We start from the raw sequence: 8728 nt of genomic DNA on the forward strand, positions 1-8728 counted from the left end.
CTGTTATTGTTCTTCGTACGATGATTATTTTGACTTTGATAATATAAATAATAGAACCATAATGATAGTAAATGATGATTGAGATTGTGCAAATGCTATGTTAACAATGATGAATACGACAACAGTGACGGTGTTGCAGGCGATGATGGCGATGATGATGGTGGTGGTGATGGCGGTGGGGATGCTTGTGATAATGATTATGGTAATGTTTTTGTATCATGATGACGGTGATGATGATGATACCTAAAGACCGCCGGTCTGCCGCCACTTCCGGTTCCCAAACCACCACCACCGTTGCCTTCTATACTGTAGCCGTCATCAACAGCGTTGCACATGCTTTGCGAACCAGATGTATTGAACATTAAGCTACCATATCAAGTACCAAACTAAATTACAGTGACTTAACAAGTAGCTAGGATTGTTTAGTTAATGGTTCCAATGTACTCTGTCTACGCCCACTTTAACGTTGTGAAAACATTTCAGCAGATAGCGCACGTGAACTATTAGTGCTAACTTTATTTGCTAATTGCATTATTGATTCATATATCCGTTTTGAATCCGTATAGATGCTATAAATCTATGAATCTGAAATTTGGAACATCTTCATTCTATTGCATTACAGTGCTGTATATACAGAATTGCATGGAATATATTATATTACGGTAATGTTCCAACATTTATGAAATAACAGTCGATATATTATGGTTATACTGCGTGTATTCAACTCGCATCAGAACTCCGCATCATAGACTATAAGTCAATACAATGATACATCGCAAGCTAGTTGAGACACGCTCTGGGAAAACGGGGTTTAATGCAAGTGCTTACAGTATCGTCCCAGATTAGCTTTTGTAGTTCGCACAGACTAATCAGGGACGACACTTTACTATCATGCATGAAACTACATTTTCGCAGAGTGCGATTCGTTTCTAAAATAATGCATCGGTTGCACTGGCCATACTAATTAGCATGCGCAAACATTAAACAATACTTTTTATTAGATAACGAATATTTGCCGGAATCTGTGTTTAATCTCGATATAACATATGGCGCTGGATTTGATGCCCGGGCTTTATTTGTGTCGTCGTAAGTGCAATCAGTTTTAACGGAGAAATATAGAGAGTGGTTTAAGCCCCAATAAACCAAGGTACGGAACATATTACATGCAATAGGAGTATAGATAACGTCTATAAATTAATGATAATATTGCTTGGTTTAAAATGTAAATGGAAGTAGTTGGAGTTGCGAACGTAAGGACGGAAAGTGAGTGAGTTTTAAAATTAAACGAAACATATTACATGCAATAGGAGTATAGATAACGTCTATAAATTAATGATACTATTGCTTGGTTTAAATGTAAACTATGTGCATACTTTAACTTTAAAACTCACTCACTTTCCGTCCTACCGTTCGCAACTCCAACCCCAAAAGTACCCCTCCGCCGGCTCCGAAACCCCGCACGCCGTGATCCAACATACCACCTCTTCCGCCGCAGCGCCCTCTGCCAACTCCGCCGTTTGTGATTTTCCCCATGATCACAAATATTGAATACCAAAAAAAGTCCAAAAGCTTTAGTTAGCATAAGTAGAATTTATGATATATTCGTCAATCGCTTTAGTTATTCACATATTAGAATATTTCTGTCAAATATATGGGACAGACAAGAGAACTCCAAGTAAAAATGTGAAATGTATCTATCTTTTTAATTTAATTCTTATTATTTGTATTTGTTGTTTAATTTACACTGTATTTACTTAATTTCGTTCAAGGAAACCGGATTATCGACTTATGTCGCAATATATATTAACTGTACAGTGTTTTAGTAGTTTTTGCATCGGTAGACTGCCATTATTTGAAGCGAAGACAAGATTCTTTTCAATGTATTTTCTGTTCCAGATAGAAGGCATATTACAATAGAATCGTCGTTAATTCGTCCGTTTCATATACTAGAAGATAAAGTTTTGTAACAAATTAAGATATCTTGTCATTTTTAAATACTGATCTACGGGGGTACGATGCATCATCCACGCTGAAATTTGAACTGAGTCACCTTCTAGAAAAACTGAGCTTAATATATGTGCGTCGTCCCAGCATAGCCTGTGCAGTCCGCACAGGCTAATCAGGGACGACACTTTCCGCTTGTATAGAATTTTTCTGCACATGCTAATACGGGATGATTCTTTACGCACATACATTAAGTCCTGTTTTCCCAGAACGATGTTCAATTGATTACAAGCATAAATCACAAAGTCGCTGCCGCAATTTCGAATATAGGAAAAGTGAAACCTTAGAAAATGTATCGGTTTTTCATGTAAGGCAAGTGTCCTATTCGCTTATACAATAAAAGGCAAAAAAATACAACACACAAACAACAAAAAGATAAGAATCGAATTGGAACGACCAAGGCATAGCATTATTTTTACCGATAGAAAAGCATACCGCCGTGCTTGAAACTGATACTTCGGTCGGATTTAATAAAATATTACACGCGTGTAAATTAATATAAACCACAACAATTTAGTTCAAAATAAACAGTATAAAAGAGAATATATTATCTTGTTTTATTGCAATTTAATTACGACGTGATGATGATCGATTCAGATATTATTTTAAATATACATAAATAGGGATTTAACTTTTTATTTTTTACAGTGGTTTTCTCCACTGTAAACGATTTATTTAAATCATAAGGCTATCTACATTGAATGCTGCAAGGAATTTGAATGAAACATAGTAGCTCTTTAAAGAGATTTGTTCACAGATTTCTGTGTTTTTGACAAATATCATTTAATAGCTTTCTTGACAAAACTATAATGTTTTGATTAGTTTTAAATAACAATAAAAACACAGCAAAGCTTGCCTACTTTTAGTTTTGAACACGTGACCTCTAGATGCAAAAGCTTTCTCGCCTCCACTGCTTTTGAATCTGATTCGTTCTTAAAGCCCCACGTCCGTTACAGACGTGTATAATTATATAAGATCACTTGTAAAAACTCCTTTTTTCGATTTCGATTGATATTATCAAAACATAATTGTTTAACATGTTTCATACTCAAAAGTGTTATATTGCGTATTTTAATATAAGTAATACAGTCTTTTTTATATATGACCATTTTTTACGAAACAGTCATTTTGCCAAACTGTGAACAAGTCCTTTTAATACCAACGTTATTAACCCATTTATGCCCAGTGGACTCTCCCATCTTTCTAAATTGGATCAATTTATTTTCAAAATTAGGGATGTCTAGTATATTTATTTCTATATTTAGAATATTACTTACTGAAATTCCTTTAAGCAAACAGCGCAGACCCAGATGAGACGCCGCGGCGTCTCATCTGGGTCTACGCTGTTTGCAATGTCCTTTTTTCAGAACGCTAGGCATGAATGGGTTAAAGTCTCCACCGAAAAAAACAAAAAGTTAGCTTTACAATATTCTTTCATTTTTATAGAATATATATCGAAGCATTGGTTCTATTAAGGTCTAACACCTCACTAGTCACGAGGGATTTCCACCATTATCGAAAGCAGTTGCATATCTAGTTTTACTTTCGCACTTTTATTTTGGAAACCGGGTGATAAAAAGCGCTGATGTAATGCTGGGTTCATTTGTTTTCGACTCTATATAAACTGAGTTCGCGCACTTTGCACGCATTCAATCTTAATACGTTTAAGAATACATGTAACAATTTTGTATTTGTCGGAGTTTTTTTTAAATTATTTTTAAAATCATTGTGATATTTTAATAATGTATGGATTACGTTGTTTTGTAGCTACGTTTAAAGCAGGTATTGCATTTTGATAAAAGCAGCGAAAAATACTCACAAAAATAACCCTTTATTACTTAGTAATATTAACACTAAAAGAAGTCAGTAATTTGAATAAAAAGAAAGGCAAACGAAGTACATCACCAAACAGTGAGTTTATTTTCTCTTGTATAACATATTTTGTAATGCGCATGCGCGGTTAATCACGCTTTTTAAATTAACATTACTTCTGCTACAGTGTATTAGATCTAAGATTGCATTTTAATAGGTAAATGTTCTATTTTCTATGAAAGTAATGCTTAAATCTTGTTTTAAAACGGTTCATCTGCTAAATAAGGTTAGAACTAGTACTTACATCTGAATAAAACTACATAGGTGTTTACTATGGGCAACGGCGGCAGTGGCGGTAGCGATGGCGGCGGATGAGGTGTTGGAGTTCTCGGGGGATGATATGGTGAGAGCGGCGGCAGTGGGACGTTGCTGACGGACCGGCAGCGTCCCGACTCACTTCCGATAACGTCATTTTCGGTGACGTCTGTTGGAGTGAGGGAGCCAAACATAACTATAAAAGGTGAGAACGTAGATTTTATGGTTGTTGCGTTTAAATTGTGTAAGCGGCTTACATTGCTTGACACATCGAAGGATACACAGCGGAAGTTATACAATACCGTAAATTATATATATTGTTTCGGTTAACCGATTTTTATTAGATTCCTACAGGTTTTATATAACTATCTAATCAAATAAAGTCAGAATTATGTTTTAATGTATTCTGCTCTGGTTTCGAACATATTGAGTTGTAAATGAGCAATTTACCAAAGTTTGTTTCTTTTGTCTATATGACCATCAGTGATAATGATATGTTTGAAAACAGTTGCAACATGTCTCGCTTCTGTTTTCCAGCGTTTTCCCTAGCAACCGATGATAACATGTATCCGCAATAGCAACCACATCATAGCAAGTGTGTTTTGCAGTTGTCATACTTACAACCATGCATACACGAATGACATGTATATGCATTCATTTTCACATTTGAATGTGGGCATGTTTATTGCCTTTTGTGTGTTGTACATTTTCCCTAAAATACATGTAATGGTGGACGTTAATGCCAAGCTAGAATTAACTGTCCATAAAATGCCATATATGTACAAATACAGCTCTGTCTAACGCGCGCACCGCCATATGACGTCATTTTACTGTGGCATGTTTCTGTTCTGTAAAATAGCTATCGGAAATCGTGAAATGCTTTCTCAATCCATAACAAAACGTATGCAGCTGTGCAAGATTTTGTGAATGACATCGTATTTTTTTTATATAAGAGAACTTACTTACCCGTAGATAAGCCACTTACCGGATATTTTTTTTTTAATACCGTGGGGAAAAACTTGTAAGCAATCGGAACCGGAACTAAGAAGGCATCTGGCAGATATTTGCATCTCTCGGATTACATCGATACGTCGTTCCCACCGACACGCAATACTCGAAGGATATGCTGTTGTTAGACGAATTGCTTGATTGTGTATATACTCTTATGCAAAAATCAATGTACTGTTTTCATAAAACTTCATATGGTTTTCGATATACACATAAGCGTATAAAAATAATTCGCAGGTGTTTTTTCGAGCGAAAAACTTTGAAACCTGGTCATTACAAAGTTTACTTTAATTTTATAGCTTTAATATCTTAAATACTTGTATTAAAAAGCTACGAGTTTCCGTTAAAAAAGAATGTTGACTTTGATTTTTAAAACTTTGTAATCATGTTATAATACTGCTAATATGACGGTGTCGTACAATTTTCGATTCCGCTTCTTTTTAAACAAATTCAAAACCTTAACGGCTACTATCGGTGTCAGTGTATGGTATTTATTGTCTGAAAGTTATAAAGTTATTGTATGCTTTTTTTTAAATTTTATATTTGAAACTTAGCTTTTGGCGTCTTTGTTGTTTTTGAATTTACTCTAAAACACAGCGATTGACGTCATAGAAGGGTAATATTTTTATATAGCTAAGTTTGGACGTCATTTTAGGGTATGATAAATTAACGTTATGATACAGTATTAAATGACTTAAACTTCATTCCTGATGATACTAAAAAATACTTAACTATTAAAATTCCTATATTGACGATTGAAACTCAAGTTTGACGTCGTTTATGAGTTGTCAGTTACTGAAGTGAAAATATTTAACTTATTTAATGACTTTACAAAACAATTATATTAAAAATTAAAATGTAAATGCATTTAAGTGTAAATATGGTTTATCGTTCAACAGTCATTGTGTGTTCATCTTTCATAAAAAACGATTCAATTGTCAAGAGGATTAATTAAAATCTTGTTTGGCAATTTTCGTAAGGTTCAGTGTTGTAAGAGATGAACGTGGATTGAAACTTTTTTTTAAAGTCAATCGCCTTTGAGCAGCAACAGTCGCTAATATATAAATATAAATAAATAGATATAATTTTTTTTACAACAAATAATAAAATAAATATGAGGGACTACCAGAAAACCGTTGTATCCGCCATTCTTGTAATTTGAATATGCGAGCATTTAGTCACGTGATTATGTAAATTAGTCTCCGTAAAATCGAACGAAACTCAATGCAAAAAAAGAACTTTTGCATTGTTTAAATAAGTAACTTTAGGGAAAACCTCCGAAAAGGACATGGGACACCAATAATAAATAAATTATAACATAAATCATTGTTATAATATCAAAAAAAAATTCTGTGTTATAAATGTTTCGATCAAGCTCATAAGAGCGAACTATTAACATTGACATGTTTTTCAATCTTATGCGTTTTGAAGCATTACCGTTTATTTGGTTTGTATTAATTTAATAACCAACCGAAGATAATATTCCCCTTTAAAAAAAAACACAATAACTTTATTGTAATTAAATTGTGTTTTGTTTTGCATCCGTATCCAATTTAACATCAAAATTCATGTTTACAATATTTAACTGTTGCAATAGTTAACATATAATTTCCATTGTTTTGATAAAGGCATTATGCCGAAACGTCAATTAAAGGAGCATAATCAGAGAGTTATAATAATTTAATATCCCTTAGGATAATTCAACTGTTGCAATAAAGTCAACGGTTATAATGACATATATATGTATGCGTGAAATTATAACAATGTTTACTCGGAAACGATACTACACAATAAGTATTTAATACTCGACAAAATATGAATGTAATTGATAAGTGGCTAATGCACTAATTGTTATAGGTTTCAACTAGACGTCTTTGCAAATCTTTCGCCAGAAATTCGACCGATACTATCGCAGCTTTAATACAACTAATGCCGTCAAAACAATGTAACGTCGACAGATTATAGGTCATAATATATCTTTCTTGTTAAATTGTGTTTCAATTTTGATTCCGTTCCTGTATTATTTTTTTAATAATATAAATTTTAAAAGACGGGTTATTTTTTCAATTTAACTGGTCGAATCTTGTTTATCTTGTATTATTAAAAAAAATGTATTCCCGGTTGAAATAACGATAATGTTAGCTACATTTGTTTATATCCGCAAAAAAAGCTTTTACAGAGAGAAAGAATGTAAGAGAAATAAAATACCTCTGTCAATTTATACTTCTTAAAGCGGGAAATAACTACTGAACGATACAGAAATAAACAATACCCAGTTTTTAGAGATTTTATTTGAAACAAACAGCAGTTTTTTGCCTTATATGTTTCTTGATAAAACTAATTTGTACCAGCAGAGTAATGAAAATTTCCATAACGTGCGAGCTGCAGGTCGTTCACGATTATTATAAAATTGCTTGCTAATCTTTGATGAGCACAAATATAGTTGTAACATCACCTAATTAATAAAGCAGAAATTAGCTCCGATTTTTTAAGCTAGGATAGAAACATTAAGTTAACTGTTATTATTACAATTGCACGTACATTTTGGCAGATCTTCAACGCTAATAAATAATGTTCAATTTGTTTATCGGCCAATAAAACAGCATTTAATTTTGACATTGCCAACTTTACAATAGGATTTCATTAAGATTTGCCCTCTCCCCCGCCCCCTTAAATCCACCACCACTCTAGAATGGTCAACACAAACTTATTTTTTTTATCAAGTATATGTTTTTACAAACCAAATGAGAAATGCAAACGATATGTACTTAAACATAAAAATAACATGTGTTTAAGGAAGATAATCTTTCGATTCAGTCAATATTTGTAGCCAGACTGGCCAGCCTTTCCTCCCTGCCCCTTTTTTGCATCATCCTGTGCCTTTTGAGGCCCTTAATATTTTCCTAAAAATACCTTACTAGTAGAAATGTTACATCTGAGCCTCGCGCTGCGAAAACGGGGTTTAATACACCTGCGTTAAGTGTCGTCCCAGATAAGCATTTGCAGTCCGCAAAAACCTGTGCGGGACGACACTTTCCGCTTTTAATGAATTTTTAGTCTCATCATAATGAAAATCCAGTAAAGACGGAAAACTTACGCACATGCATTGAACACAGTTTTCTCAGAGCAAAGCCCATTAATGTAACATTTACCAGACTCATCGAGTATCCACTGAGTGACGCCAACTTTGAGCCAGAGGGCGACACGGGGGCGTGGTGCGGCGTGGAGACGAGGCGTTGTCATGGAGATTGCACTCTGCACTCGGGAGACATTGACGACCACTGGAACTGGTGTGGCACCCGCACTATGCACATGCGTCTCGCGGCAAGGCTTCAGCGACTGACCAAGATTCTCCCGTCGTCTGAAAGAGTTATGTATGATTATTTTAATATTATTTATTTATAACTATCAAACACTGTTTTTCACCATCGTCTCAAGTTCACGGTATATCAAACGTTTTGTATAATAAAACAATGGATTTTCGTTTAGGAGAGACTTCCGTCAAACAAAAAAATCCATTAAAGCGGAAACTGTCGTCCCAGATTAGGCTGAGCTAACTGCACAGGCTAATATTGGATTACACTTTACG

Source organism: Dreissena polymorpha, chromosome 12 (genome assembly GCF_020536995.1).
Source record: "Dreissena polymorpha isolate Duluth1 chromosome 12, UMN_Dpol_1.0, whole genome shotgun sequence".
Classification (NCBI taxonomy): Eukaryota; Metazoa; Mollusca; class Bivalvia; order Myida; family Dreissenidae; genus Dreissena; species Dreissena polymorpha.